Source organism: Amaranthus tricolor, chromosome 2 (assembly GCF_026212465.1).
Source record: "Amaranthus tricolor cultivar Red isolate AtriRed21 chromosome 2, ASM2621246v1, whole genome shotgun sequence".
Lineage (NCBI taxonomy): Eukaryota > Viridiplantae > Streptophyta > Magnoliopsida > Caryophyllales > Amaranthaceae > Amaranthus > Amaranthus tricolor.
The window spans coordinates 25,016,133-25,032,983 of NC_080048.1; the positions used below are offsets into that span (position 1 = coordinate 25,016,133).

The following is a 16,851-nucleotide window of genomic DNA, read 5'->3' on the forward strand; positions in this document are numbered from 1 at the left end:
AAGAATATCAATAGCTCTCTTGAATACAATATTAATATAGGGTAATGAATAATATATAATAATTCAAGAACTTGAAAGGTCGAATAAACAGCATCCCATGCACATCAGAGGATCCGCTCGACCGGATCAGAGACCTCGCTCGGTCGAGCGAGTATCAGCTGCATTCTGGAGCATTCTGTCTGACCGCTCAACCTACCAATATGGCTCGCTCGGTCAAGCGGGTAGGTTGAGCGACCTCTCTGCTTCCTCTGTCGGAATTCTGATCGAGCTATCATAAATCAAGTCCCTTATTCTTCTTCATTAATCTTCATTAACACCCATAATTCTCCATGAATACTCTCCACATAATTACACCTATTTGGTTTCCACAAAACCAAGAGTCACACACATGAATACACACTTTAATTGTGCACTCAAGTCACACCAATCACAACATAATCAACAAAAATAGTGCAAAAATATATGCCATAAATAGAAATTATTCTTAAGTGAAAAACTTTTAGATATACTCGTTATAGAAAGTCTAAAAAATAAAACACGAAGAGTAATACTTCAAATTAAGTCTCAGATGATATTTAATAAAAGTTCAAATCTAATTCGCAAAACAACAAAATATGTCATGTTTTGACACATGATAAGCTTAAACAGCATAAATAAACACAAATTAAATATGCTCAAAAATGCACATATAAGTTCTGTTTGGCCCCAAACACACTTGCATGTATAATATGTTATAAATTCTGTATTGATAGGAAAACTTGAAAAAGATTACAAGCATCGTAAAACAAAAAATACAAGTCTTGATAACCTATTGCAAATACTAGGAAATAAAACTTACTAATAAATTAAGAATATGAATTAAATAAGTTTAAAATGTAAATCTCTTATACAATATTGCCTTTGAAATCTTGATGCCCAACCGAGACACTATCTAGTGTTCCTAAAAGTGTTATTCCGTATACTTGGTGTTTAGGCTTAAACTTGAAATACACTTTCGAGATATAACAATTTGCATCTAAATACAAGCACTATATATTTAGATGATGTGAAAAACAAGATGATATATAGATTAGTCAAAGAAATAAAATGAAATAAATTAGCTAGGTTATTTCACTTCTACAAAACTGTAGAGAAAATATGAGGAGCAAAAAGATCGAAAATTTTCACACATAGTGAATTCATTGTGTATCAAATCCCTAATCCTTCGATCTCCTTATATAGGAGTTAGAATATATCTGCCATTATCCCATGATGTCCGCCACTCGCCCAAGTCTAAAAATCGCATGTTAATGGGAAAAGTAGGGTTAATAAAACCCTAACTGCTAAATAAAGAAAGAAAGTCAGCAAAAACTCACTTCTAGAAAAAAGAGATAACTCGTCGCTTTTGGAAAGTTTATGCCAAAACCATTACCTTCTAGAGAACTAGCGATAACAAGTTGCTATTTTCTACCTATGTTTTAAATTTTGTTTACTTTTCTTATTTTGGACATAGGTTTTTGCACTTTTGTTCCAACTATTTTTCATAGTACTTTTGCCCACTATTTTCATAGTAACTTTCTATGGGCTTATAACTTATTATACTTAGTGTACTAAATATACTCTAAATATCCAACAATTCTCCTCCATTTAGAGTTTATTCTTATTTCTCAACAAAATTTAAGATTGCTCCATATTATACATCAATGCTCAATGTCCATATGGATTAAATTGGCACCTAGTATATTCTCCACCACCAGTGGAATTAAATCGATGATGTGCCTTAGAGATTGAATCAAAGATATATACTTTTTTATTATTCAGAATAATTTTATGTATATTCTAAAAATTTTCACTAATTTTATATTAATTTTTAATTTATTTTTTTGGTGAATTACCTACTATAACAGGTCATCGAGTTACCCAAGTTTATTCTAAGCAAATATAATTTAAATTGGAATTATTCATGGTTAATTTATAGGTGGAATTATTATATGAAAATCATGAAATTTGAGTTATTTTAGGTAATTTTCCTATTTTAAAAGAGATTACTATTAATAAAAATAAGTTGAAAGACAACCTTAAAAAAACATAAAAAATGGAATGAACTTTAGAAAAATGTCATTGTTAAGGATGCAACTAGAATTTGTGTTAGTTTTACGATTTCAAATTAGAAGAAAAACAAAACCGCTTTCCCTCAGATTTACCATTTTTCCGCAATACGCAGCTGCAACACTGATTCAAACTTTACTTTAAATTGACACCTTCATGTATCAGCTATGGCGGCATAGGATAATTCAGGGGAGTTTTACCTTAGGTATTAAATGGACACAAATGTAAATTCGGCCATGAATTTCTTGAGTTCGAGTTTCATCCCGACGGCAAGCTTCGTTATGCTAACAACTCCAATTACAAAAACAACACCATGATTCGGAAGGAGGTTTTTCTCACTCTTTCTGTTCTTCGGGAATGTCGTCGCATTATTACTGAGAGCGAGGTTTTACTCATTATGCTTCTCTTTTGATGAATTCGCTAATTTGTTTGTAAAATCTGACTTTAAATTTATTGAATTATTGTTTGAATTAGATCATGAAAGAAGATAACAATCTGTGGCCAGAACCTGACAGAATTGGGAGGCAAGAGTTGGAGATTGTGATGGGAAATGAGCATATTTCGTTTACTACTTCGAAGATTGGTTCACATGTTAATGTTTACAGTAGTAAATACCCTGAAGGGCTTCGCATATTCTACTATATTGTTCAGGTTTGTATGCATGTCAATTTTGGATTTAACGTGGATTTAAGCAACATATTTGGGTGTAAGAGTCTGGTGATGCTGTTTTCAATTTACCTCTGTTAACAATTAACAATGGCTGCATGGTGAATGCTGGACTACTTTGGCTGCATGGTGAATGCTGGACTACTTTGAAGCATATCGTATTATCAGTGTTAGAGCAAGTGCCAACTCTCATGGTTAAGGAGCTAACATTGATTACCTAGTAGCATATTTCATGGCTTGCATAATTGAAAATGATGATGGGCATGCAATGGGTATGAGAAGCTAAGGTTTACATCACTTGATGTAGAGATCAATGTTGATGAGTTGTATTGTCTTGGACAAGGCATGTGATGACTTGAAAAAGGCAAGAGAACACTAAAGAAGGCTTTGGGTTGTGTGTTGAACAAGGCAAGGCTTAAGGAGAACGTTGCTCGCTCGAAGCAGCAACAAAACAGCAGGCAAAAGCCCACTGATGTGGCTGCTCGTTCAAGCATTTGTTTTGCTCGTCCAAGCAAGGGGCAACAGGCTCAAACACGCACATTTCAGATGGTGAGATTTTGGCTTGGGGAGCAAGGCTTCTTGTCCTAGGGTTTCACTAAGATATTATGGGCTATATAAAGACTTAAAACAGGATTAGAAAATTAGTAGAGAGGCTAATACACAAGAGGCAACTAGGGTTAATACTATAAGATTTCCGTTTTCATTGTATTAGTGTATTTGTGAGAGATCACCATTGAAGGTGAGGTCCTTACCTTGAGAGATTGTTTTCAACGGTATAAGGGGTTTAATGATTGATGTATATTGAGATATTAATGAATGTAAACATCTTTTGGGGGGAGGTATTTAAATACCTCATAAGTCATAAACACTTGTGTCTTTCTTCCTTTGTTTGTTGCTTAGTTTTTGTGCATGGTTTAACCCATGTGCTTAGTTTTTTGAGAGCCTATAAGAAGAAATGATGCGATTATAAAATATAGAGTTACGACATTAGTGTTATGATTAGGAATAGAAAAGTAGTGTAAGGTTCAAGAATCGTTATCCTTTGCTAAGGATAGAGGACGTTTTTGATCTGTTGGGAGAAGCAAAGGTATTTTCAAAGATTAGGTTTGGTTATCATCAATTAAGGATTGCTGAAGAAGATATACCTAAGACTGCATTCAGAATTAGATATGGGCACTATGAGTTTCTAGTAATGCCATTTGGTCTAATGAATGCCCCAGCAGCATTCATGGATCTTATGCAAAGATACTTCAACCCTTACCTGGATAAGTTTGTAGTTGCGTTTATTGATGATATATTGGTGTATTCAAAGAATGAAGAGCAACATGAGAAGCACTTAAGGATAGTTTTGGAGAAATTAAGAAAGGAGAAACTTCATAGTAAGTTTAGTAAATATAAATTTTGGTTAGAAAAGATATCTTTCTTAGAGCACGTTATTTCGAAGGATGGAGTTTCTATTGACCCTGAAAAGATTAGGGCAGTGATGGAGTGGCCGAATCCAAGGAGTGTTACTGAAGTAAGAAGTTTCTTAGGCTTAGCAGGCTATTACAGGAAGTTTGTGGAAAATTTATCTAAAATTGCCCGACTGTTATTTGAGTTACTTAAAAAGGGAGTTTGATTTTAATGGGGCGAGAATCATAGTAAGTCACTAGAAGAGCTTAAGAGGAGACTTACGACTGCACCTGTGTTGACCATGCCCAACTGTGGGAAAGCATTTGAGGTATATTGTGATGTTTCGAAGGAAGGTTTAGGATGTGTGCTAATGTAAGAAGACAAAGTAGTAGCTTATGCATCAAGGCAATTAAGGCCACACGAGTTGAATTATCCAGTACATAACATTGAACTAGCAGCCATAATTTTCGCCCTGTAGTTATGGAGACATTATCTCTATGGAGTACCATGCAAGATCTTAACTGATCATAAAAATTTGAAATATGTCTTCAATCAGAAGGAGAATATGCGACAAAGGCGGTTGTTGGAAATCATTAAAGACTTTGAAGTTGACATAAATTATCATCTTGGAAAAGCAAACAAAGTGGCAGATGCATTGAGTAGAAGGCCGAGGATATCTGTAAATGCTGTAATGACGGTACCTTAGAAACTATCTCGAGAAATTCAGAAGTTAGATCTAGAAATTGTTAATCACTATCAAGTTGTTGAGTATTTGGGAGCAATGACTATACAACCGACTTTGTTCAAAAGAATTATAGAAGCACAAAAAGAAGATCCCGAGATAATCGAGTTAATCATTCGAGTTCAGAGAAAAGAGACGGAAGCGTTCGAAGTGGTTGAGAAAGGTGAACTAAGAATGAACGGAAGATTGTGTATACCAGACAATACAGAGCTGAAAGAAGAGATTTTGAAAGAAGGACACCAAGGAATCTATCACTTACACCCTAGTAGAGATAAGATGATTGAAGAATTAAGAAAACTATTTTGGTGGAAAGGTATGAGAAGATGTAGCTGAATTTGTATTGTTGGCCTTTTAGGTTTTGATGATGACTTCACTTTAAATAAACAAATGTATTTTAGAGATTGTTTTGTAGGACAATATCCAATTTTGTTAAAAATCGTTGATAAAGCCTATGATTTGGTCCATAGAAGTTGTAAGTGTCAAAAATATCCAAGAAGTTAGATAAAGAAGATCACTTAGGATGTTAATTGTAGACGTGAAGTCTATTGTTCCCAAGGTTGATAATCTGACGAAAATTGTTGATGGAGACAGTACATTGTTCCCACGACGCAAGTCTGGAGAAGATGTCAGCTGAAAAATTACGTAGATTTTATTTTCTATTTTTAGTTGATGTAATAGTTAGAAATTAATTAGTTGCTTAATTTATTTAATAAGTTAATTGGCAAAATTATTTGACCAATTACATGTGTTGAGAATAAGTCTCCTTATTTCTCTACACAAAAATAGGATCTTAATATGGGCTTTAATTAAGATAAAACTAACTACCTATTTTTGGTGTATGTTAATCGTGGCTCTATACTTGCCACTCAAGTATTCCATTAACTTCTCCTTAAGTTTAGGATTAAGCAAAATAGTGGAAGTTACTTATCATATTTGCTACGGTTACTCCTTTATAAAAGGAATGACTTTTTTCTTTAACCGGTTTTTTGTCCAAGAGTGTCCATATGTGAGAGATCAAAATAAGAAAAATATTTTGTTTTTACATATTGCCAATTAACTTATAATTTTTTTCTTATGCAACTCTTTAATTTTTATTCTTTTTAGGATATGGCCTTGTAAAGGGTTTTTGAGGTTTTGTTATAACTAGACAGAGGGAAGTCTAGGGGAGAAGAGAAAGCTTTAAGTGAAGCGTGAGAAGAGAAGGAAAAGGAGAAAGAGAAGGAGAAGGAGAAGAGAAAGAGAAGTAGGCCTAGAATTGTTTATTGTTTTATGTAATTTTAATTGATTGCCTAAAACATAGTAAGAGAATTTTGAAATCCCGGGGGGTCGTGGTTTTTCCTTCTTATTAGGCCAAGAAGGTTTCCACGTAAAATCGTTGTCTCCTTTTGTCTTTTTCATTTTAAGTTTAAGTTTATTTTCATATTAAATTCCACAAAAACAGGGCTAAAATTCTTAAACTTATAATACAACAATTCACCCCCCCTCCGCCCCTCTTGTTGCATTCACCCATCTCTAAGTATTTCTACATGTATCTCGATGTTTAATTTGCCAGATGGTGAAATTTTAAAGAAAGAAAAGTTCTGGACTACTTCAACCACTAGAAATTCCTGAATAAAAATGGGATTCCATATCCATGGATTTTGTAGTTGGATTACCAAGAACGCAACGAGGAAATGACACAATTTAGGTAATAGTTGATAGATTGACTAAAGTTGTAAGATTCCTGCCAAAGAAGGGAACATGGTCAGTAAAATAGTTGGGAGACGCTTATGTTCGAGAAATTATAAGATTACATGGAGTACCGAGAACCATCGTGTCTGACAGAGACCCAAAATTTTTGTCACGATTTTGGGAAAAGTTGCAAGAAGCATTCGGATCTAAACTATATTATGTATTGCATTTGATCCGGCTACTAATGGCCAAACCGAAAGAACCTTCTAGACATTAGAGGATCTTTTGAGATGTTGTATTCTTGAATTTGGTGGTTCACGGGAGCAGAAATTTCCTTTGATAGAGTTGTGATACACCAACAGCTACCAAACCAGCATCAAGATGGCACAAAACAAAGCCTTATACGGGAGAAAATATCGAATGCCGTTGTGTTGGGATTAGATGGACCGAAAAGTTCCTTAAGGGCCAGATCTTATCCATGACTCTATTGATAGCATGAGGGTTGTACAAGAGAACATGAAGGCAGCACAAAGTAGACAAAAGAGTTGTGTAGACAACCGTTACAGAGCTTTGCAATTTGATGAAGGTGATAAAGTATTTCTAAAGATTTCACCAACGAAAGGAGTCCAACGCTTTGGGATAAAAGGGAAATTAAGCTCTAAATTTATCGGACCTTTTGAAATTTTGAAACGAGTAGGAGAAGTGGCATACAAACTAGCTTTACCCCCGAGTTTAGCTAGAGTTCATAATGTATTCCATGTTTCTCAGTTGAGAAAGTATATCCACGACCCATCACATGTGCTAGTTCACGAACACCTCCAAATTGATGAAAGCCTGGCTTATGAAGAAAGACCAATTAGAATTTTGGATCATCAAGTGAAAGAATTGAGGAATAAAAGAATCTCTCAAGTGAAGGTGCAATGGTCGAACCATCATGTCGAAGAAGCAACTTGGGAAAGCGAAGCTGATATAAGAGAACGTTATCCCCAGTTGTTCTTTTAGGTTCTAGTTTCGGGATGAAACTATGTTAAGCGGAGAAGAGTTGTAACGAACCTTTTTTCTTATTCTTAAATATTTGGACAAATTCAACATCATTTCATTTTATTATTTCTAATTCAGTTCCGAATTTTATACTAATTTTTCTTAAGTTCTTGATTTATTTTAATATTTAATTTCTCTTCCAACAGAATTTTAGACTTAAATTATAATTTTTATTTTAATTTAATTATATTTGGTAATTTAAAATTTTTATTTTCCTTTTTCTCGGTTTAATAATTATATTGTATTTTAAATATTAAGTCTAGCTAAATTACCCATAATGACTTAATCTTTTTATTTCCTATTTTATTTCATGATAAAAAAAAATAAAATAAATAATAAAATAAATAATATTAATAAAATAATTTAAAAAAAAAAAACAAACAAAAACAAAATATCTCAAAACCCTTTTGAGTTGGCATAAAATAGAACTAGGTGGCATGATGTTAAGGATTTTTATTTTATTTTTTTGCCTTATCTCTTTTATTTTTGCTTCTACATTAAGAAAAAAAATAATAACGATTAATTAAGTTCTATATATATGCATTAGAGCAATCGTAGGAAAAAAGAAAAGGAAGAAATCAAAACATAAAAACTAATTCCATAAAAATCTATAAAAAATCCTAGAAAACTTTCTATAAATCCTAAAAAATTTTCTAATAATAATATTTAGTATTAATTATAGAAATTCAAGGGGAGGAAGCTAATTTTGTGGCTAGAAATTCTACAAATAAGGAAACCGATTAATAGTGACATTATTAAGGTATAAATTCTTACGTATATTTATTTACATAAAATTATGCCCATAAATTTTATAAGTGTTTATAATATATAAATTAAATTTTCTGTTAATTTTGGTGATTAAATTCATTGTAAATTAATTTATATGATTTACTATTTTTAATTTCCTAAAACCGCATAATCTGAAATAATTTTAATCAAAATAGTAAATATTAATATTTTTAAACGAAATTTTTTCTCTACATAAATATATGAGATATAATTTGTGTACTAATTTCATGAATTATAGTTGAATATAAAATATCATTATAAATATTTGCTAAAAAAACACATAAAATAAGGAAATTCATAATTTGGGTTAAAAATATATAAATCTAGAAAAAATAATTTATTTTACTGTTACTACACATTTAATTTTTATTTAAATAATTTTTATGAAATTTTGTGATATTTAAATTTTAAAGAAATAATTAATAATATAAATTGTTATAATAGGCGAAAAGAAAGAAACGTGAAAAAAATAATTAAAATTATTTTATTTTGGTGAATAAAAATATAAGTAACTCATTTAATATTAAGTTAATTTTTAAAATATTTTTTTTTGGATTTTAATCTTAAGGAAATTAATTTTTCATGTACTAAATCTAAAACTAAGCTACTAAAAAATTAATTAAATAAAATAAAATTTTATTTTCTAAAAATTTGGATAAATGGGCTAGGATCTATAATAAACCCAATATTTGCTTTTTAAGATGTTTTTAGTATTTATTTATGAAGGAATTATTTATTTTATCATTTATAATAAGTAGACATTTAAGAAATTGAATATTAAGAAATCAATAAAGCTATTTGAAAATTTATCTATATATAAATACTAAAGATCCATTTAAGTTTTGGTTTAGTCTTATAATAAATTATTATTTATTTTTAAACTATTATAAATTTTTTTCTATTATATGTTATTGCAATGTTGCAATTATATGAAAATAGTAACATGATAATAAAAAGGCTTGATGGTACGGATATGCCGAACCATGCTTCCGGCAGGTAAAAAATGTGGGATGTGTTTTTCGGCACGTAAAATATGGCGAACACAGTAAGGTTATTTAACCTGACCTGTGGCTCAAGCAACATTGTAATGGAGGAGTGACAACTGCCACTAAGTTAGGGGTTTTGGTTTAGGTCATCCTAATAGGCCCTTGCATATATCAAACAAAGATCATATGTGTTGCATTCATCAAATAAGTAATCGGATTTCATGCCCTAACGCTCAAGCAAAAGTGTTAGTAAATCATGCCCTCATACTCAAGTAGAAGGATTAGAAGTTATATATATATAATTAACATTAACGAAAAAAAAATGAATCCTTTATAGCTGACCGATTCCCATCGGCTGGTCCCTTACAATGGGAGCAGATGTTGCAAGTGACTTTACATGAGACTATTAAGAAGCTATTGTATCATCTATGTTATAGTAGGATATAGTATGTATGTAATTTATATAATGGGTATGTAATAACGATAATTATGTATTAAAGCAAGATGTAATACGTAAAATTATATTTTAATGTTTTAAGTTTTGTTGTTTTTTTTTTGAAAATACTATTTTTTTTCGCAATAATCACGGCTCGATAGAGTTCCGCTTTAGCATTACTTACTATTATATTATATTAAACCTATATTTAGAAAAGAACAGACCGTTACAACAGTACTTGTAATTTGCTACTCTTTAAACATTGTTGCTCCTTTTGCTATGGTTTGTGACATTAACTCATTGCATACTTTTGATTGCATCTATTAGAACTTGCTTTACTTCACTGCTATTTCTTGCTTACCTTCTTTTGCTATACATATATTGTTAGTGTCGTGGTTTGAATGCTCCTCTCCTTTTTGAATGACGTCAAAAGGAGGAATAAATTGGTCAAACTTAAGAGGTATGCTTGATGTATGACATAGTTTTTAATTCTCTTTTATTGTTTTGCCTAAGGAAAGTAGTGCATGCTCTGATGTTCTAATTAATATGCTCTGATATGTTTAAGTTATGTATGGTATATGTATGCTCTAATAAAATTATTTAGAATGCTCTGATTATGCTTAGGCTTAATTTGGCTTAGTTTCATAGTTGTCAGTTACTATTTTGTTTGCTCTTAATTGGTAACACTAAGTATCTTGGTAATTTATGTTTAGTTTTAGTTTTATTTAAAAACATAAGCATTAAAACATTTATGTTTTTAATAAGTATGTTTATTAGAGTAATCTGTTTCATTATATGTACTTGGTAAATTATATATATTGTAATGAATTGATTTGCTAAGTGATATGTAGAGTAGCTTTAATCTCTGGCATGCTCTATGACATTAGTTTTACTCTATTTTGTTTACGTTTGTTTAAAAATTTATCATTATCAAAAATGGGAAATTTGTTGGCTCTCTTAGGTTTTGATAATGACTACACTTAATATAAACAAATGTATTTTAGAGATTGTATGCTGGTCGATATCCGGTCTTGATAAAGATCGTTGATAGTTCCTATGACTTAGTCTATGAATGTTGTACATGTCAAATGTATCCAAGGAAATTAGATAAGGAAGATCGCTTACGATGTCAAATGTAGACAGGAGGTCTACTGTTCCTAAGTTTGATGATCTAAAGATACTTGTAGATGGAGACAGTGCTCTATTCCCAAGACTGAAGTCTGGAGAATCTATGTCAGCTGGAAAATTTTGTTAAATATATTTTCTGATTTTCTAGTTGATGTATTGGTTAAAACTAATTTTTTGCATTATTTATTTATTTAATAAGTTAATTGGAAAAATATTTATTTAAAAAGAAAAATAATCGTTGCTTTTAAAGTGGAGATTTTCTCCACATAAATAGGCTTGCAATATGGGTTATATTAAGAAAAAATACCTTACCTATTTTAGAAAAAAACCGTGGCTTTTTCTTGTTAATCAAGATTCACTTACTCCTCCTTAATCATAAGAATAAGGATGTAGTGAGAAAATAACTGTGTGTTTTTTTCTTAAGATTCTAGATTCACTTAATTCTCCTTAATCTTAGGAATAAGAATGTACTAGGTAGTTATTTCTTTTTACTAACTATATGAGCTCCTATATAAAGGGCATATGTTTTTAACCAGAAAAAAGAGAGCAAGAGTGTCTATACGTGAGAGATCAAAATAAAAGAAGAAATATTTTGCTCCAAAAATTGCCAATTAACTTATAATATTTTCTTGTGTAACTCTTTATTTTATCCTTTGTAAAGGGTTTTTGAGAGAGTTGTTGCAACTAGACTTAGGGAAGTTTAGGGGAGAATTTGAGAAGCTTTGAGTGAAGCAACAGAAGGAGAAAGAGAAGGAGAAAGAGAAAGACAAGGAGAAGGAGAAAAGAGAAAGAGAAGTAGGCCTACTTTTGTTTATTTGTTTTATATAATTGTAATTAATTGCCTAAAACATATTGGAGAATTTTGAAATTTCGAGGGGTCGTGGTTTTTCCTTCTATTTAGGCCTAGAAGGTTTCCACGTAAAATTTTGTTGTCTCCTTTTACTTTTCTCACATTAAGTTTCACCACCGCCCCCCCTCCCCACCTTGTTGCAGTTCACCATCTCTAACCCGTTTCTACACACCGTGACCTGTTTGCACATTAAACGTTTTAAAACGTTAAATTCAAAGCTTTAAGGATGTTGTACGCCTATTTATGCAACTCACCATTTCAAATGCAATCAGTTTCAACCTTTTCCTCCAGAACATAAACCTTAACTCTACCATCTTTCATCCAAATCATATTTTTTCCCTCAAATCCAAAGAAGATAGATTTAGGGTTTATATTTTAGGGAAAAAGGTTGAAACTGATGTCATTTGAAATGGTGAGTAGAATAAATAGGCGTACAGCAGCCTTAAAGCATTGAAATTAACGTTTGCTAACATTTTACATGTAAAAAGGTCAAGGTGGAACAATTTGGTAAACCTCAGGGTGTTACTGCGTGGATTTTTTAAAAGTTTTGGTTACCACGTGGAAAATCCAATAACTCAGGGTTACCACGTGGAATTTTCCAAACTTTTTTTTTCTAGTAACTCATCCCACTACTTTCATTTGGTTAACTCAACTAGGGTAAAACATTACAAAGTCTTAGACATAGGGATAACATCAGAAATCAGATCAATATGGAAATCAACCACTCTCTTCGCGAGTAAACCAGGTAAAATCCTCAAGATAAACATTAGGGTATTCCCAAACAATCGGGGTTTCCTCGAGACTCAATTTTGTTTTATCTTTACTACTAGAAATAAAACACATGCATGTATACCCATCTCTATGCTTAAACATTTCAATGGCCTAGACAACGTAAATAGTTTGAATAGGGGACACATAATTGTTCTTAATCAAGGACTCGCCTTGAGTCTTAACCCAAACAATCTTTTGCTTACAAAAAAAATTCATACCCAAAATATATCATAATATAATTACCCAATCGAAGCACTATCAAGTTGACAATAGATGATGATCTAAAATCTTAAGAAGGAAGTCGGAAAGATACGGTCATATAGTTTTGTTGAACTGTCCAGTAATAGAATTTGGGGATTGAATTTTTGAGGTTTGAGAGAGATAGAGAGAATTGTGAATAAAAGAGGTAGAGATAAAAGGTTGATCGGCTTTGGAATCAAAACAATATTCACAGAAGAATTTCTTATGGGTAAATAACTAGAAATAACTTTACCTTCAAACTGCTGATTTTTACTAACTTTTCCTCTACTTCTTGGATCCTAGACTCTTGAGTGGAGAAAATATTATCGTCTTTCATCATGACAAACGAAATTTAAACTTGTGATCGAAATTACATTAACATAACTCTAACATGTAATCAACACATAGTCACACAAGCACATAAGAAAAAAATTCAAAAAGTTATTTGAAAAAAAATCATTTGATAGAAAAAAAATCTTTTTTTTTTTTGAAAATGTCGGCTAACGAGAACATTCTTTTACATGTCGAAGTTCCGGGATTAATTCAAGTAAGTTTAGCTCTGATATCATGTGTAACAGGAGCGGCAATCTCGATACGTAATTAACATTAATGATTATGTTTACAATAATAATGCGTAACTCATAAATGTTGATCCGCTAAAACTTTTAAAAACACTAAAAACTGTTTTTGACAAAAGATAAATATTATATCAACAAAAAAAAAAAAGAAATACATATAATTTGTTCCAAAAACACATTAAAATTAAATACGTCAAAATCATCAACCATCAAGTGAATAAAAAAAATACAACTAAATCCTCGATAGCATAAGTAAATTGTAATGTGGCCTAGATCGGAACCTAAAACTAAATGCTGCAGAATGCTACCATCCATGATACGGATGACAGCCGATTGAATCGGTCAGCGGTTAATGCTGAACATAATTTCCTATCCATCTCCAAACACGAAAATTATCTGCCACATTTACAAAATAATTGTAACATCCCGTAAAAACGCAGTTCGACCAAAGAATTACATTTTCTAAATAAAATAAGAAACCGAGTTAATTAAGGATGTTACATTTGAACACTAACTAAGATATATTAAAAAGATAGATTTGTAGATCGATTCCAACTAAAGTTATAAGGGTTTTATTGAAATTTTAAGGTCTAGAAGCAGAAATCAAAGTAAACTAGTATGAAGCGTCACTTTCCGAAAAGAAATACAACTCGAGAGCGTAAGCGCCTCTTAATTAAAACGTAATTGTCCGAGCAAACGAAAGAAAGTTTAAAGTTTGGTTCTTCCATACTTAAGCAAATTTATTCTTCAAAAGTGAGACCTCACTCCCCAACCTGCAACTTAAATATCTTCTAGTTGTTAATCACAAAATGAACGACATCATCGCAAGATCATTAAGATCAAAGGTACACGTTAGTAAAATACTATACAAAGTAAATCACAACTTTAAAGTAAAAGCATTTCATATAATAATTCTCTTATGATTAAAATAGTCAGACATACTGTTGTAACTACCCAGCCATACTGCCGGAACAAACCTGCCATACTGCGGTATCAGCCCAAATTCCAAGTGTGCGACAATACATTAGAGGGAGCTAACCCCTAAGCAAGTCTCTACCATAGATAACACGCCATACTTTGGTGCCTATGGTTAAATATGCATACCCCCGCGGTGGCTCATACTATCCCCATATACCGCTAGTAAAATCAATCCACCAATTGACGTCATTCTACATCCATGTTAAATAGGTCATACTACCTCTACTTAACAAATTATTAAAATCATAATTCTTGATTAAAGAAAACATAATATCATCTTTATACTACATCTATCTTTCCTCAATAAACAATCAAGGTTATACAATATTTTATCGCGAGTACGTACGTTTACAAGACAAAAGTAAATCTAAACGTACTTAACAACTTCCAGTCACAAATCGGGATCTTGCATAACTTAATTGTATATACTTGGATAAGTATACATTTATGCTATCTTAAACACAACCAATACACACATAATTCCAAGACATTATATATTATTATCTTACTCATCCAATACACTTCACACATCAATTATCAAACAAAAGTTCTGATTCAAGAATCTGTCCAGTACAGTAGGTTAGGACTGTCAAACTAAAATTCCGACTTCACCATTGCATTCAGATGATATCCAAACCCCCGGTTACTAATTTTCATAAAATTTAAAGTACGGGAGTATGTCAAATTGCAAAGAAATCTTGAAATATTAATATTTTATCATCCTATTCAAATTCTATAATCATCACATTCATAAACCTTTAAATTAATTTTTTTTAATTATATCTTTACCATTTTAACCTCACCATAAAATTTAAAAATCAAACTCCACACTTTCATCAACACAATCTTCAAACTTAACACATATTGTACACCCATAAATTTCTCTTTAATAGTCATAAAAATTGTATAAACTACATGTTATCTCAAGTAATATACACTTCATTGAATTTGAAAATCATTCCTACAAAACCAATCATATAAACATGCTTATAAATTCTACAATCTGACACCCATTAGAAATTTCTTCAACATACGAACATTATAAACTATAACACACAATATAATATAATAAATAAATAAATTTCAGATTAAATAAAGTTATTATTTGATAGTTTACACATAAAATTCATGCCTTTTTTTTTTAAAAAAAAAAACCATAGTTTAAAAGTATATTTACAATTGAATTAGAAAAAGATGGGAGAAAACCTAAAATGTAGGAATTAGCCGTGAAGAGGGAGAAAAGAAAGGAGAGTTTTTTTTTGTGATTTTTGTTTTGATACTAAAAAAATCCTGAGATTTAGGAAATGATTCTTATTAGTAATAAAATTAAAATCTTTCAAATTCTTCCAAAATGGAGTTACAAAAACCCCCTAAAGCCTTCTACAAGGCCGGCCTTTCACTCCCTTTTTTTATTTGAATTTATTTTAAATTAAATCATAAATTTATTTAGGTTGGGCTAATTGTTTAATTAGAATTCAGTTGAAATGCAGATGTTAACCCATTTCCATGAAAAAGGTGTAACCTTTTTAATTAAATAATTTATTTACTAATAAACTAATATTAGTAAGTAAAATATTAATTAAGAAAATGTCGGGGTGTTATAGACTACCCCCCTTAAAAGGATTTCGACCACGAACCAAAACACATAACAACATGGGAAAAGTAAAATCAACAAACATGATCACATATTCCAGCAACATGAGTACACAATCAATTTCATAATGAATAACCACACACACAAAAATAACCAAAAGTATGAAAATGCGCGAAATTTTTATTGCCTTCTACCCCCAATAAAGAAGTTACGCCCCCGTAACTTACTAACCTGAGAGAAAAGGTGAGGGTACGTACTTCTCTCGCATAGAGTCTTCCATTTCTCAGGTTGCCTCTTGTGAGCGATGGTTGGACCGTAACACCTTAACCATAGTGATATCCTTTCGACGAGTACCACAGACCTTTTTATTCAATATCCGGACAGGCTGTTCCTTGTAGGATAAACTCTCATCAAGTTCTAATGGTTGGATCTCATACATGAGAAGAGACTGCGACATAACATTTCAATTGAGAAATGTGAAAAACGTTGTGCACTTTACCTAGAGCATTAAGCAACGCTAACCTATAGGCTAACTTCCCTACTTTCTCCAGAATATCATAAGGACCTATGAAACGTGGGCTTAACTTTCCACGAGCACCAAAACGAACTACTCCTTTCATTGGTGACACACGAAGTACAACCTTGTCACCCACTTGAAATTCATCAAGTCTACGTCGGAGATCGACGTACGATTTTTGCCTATCTTGGGCTGCCTTCATTTTATCGGGAATTAACTTTACTTGCTCAGTCATTTGAATAAGCATTTCTGGTCCTAAGGTAGCAGATTCAGTAAAATCATCCCAACACACAGGACTACGACACTTACGACCACAAAGTGCTTCAAATGGAGTCGTTTGAATCGTAGCTTGATAACTGTTATTATAAGAGAACTCTACTAGAT

At 31.7% G+C, this 16,851-nt stretch overlaps 1 pseudogene; it reads left to right on the forward strand.

Annotated features, from left to right (window-relative positions):
* The first annotated feature begins 2,255 nt into the window (after positions 1-2,255).
* Positions 2,256-3,827, forward strand: LOC130806256 (protein mago nashi homolog; annotated as a pseudogene).
* The last annotated feature ends 13,024 nt before the right edge of the window (positions 3,828-16,851 follow it).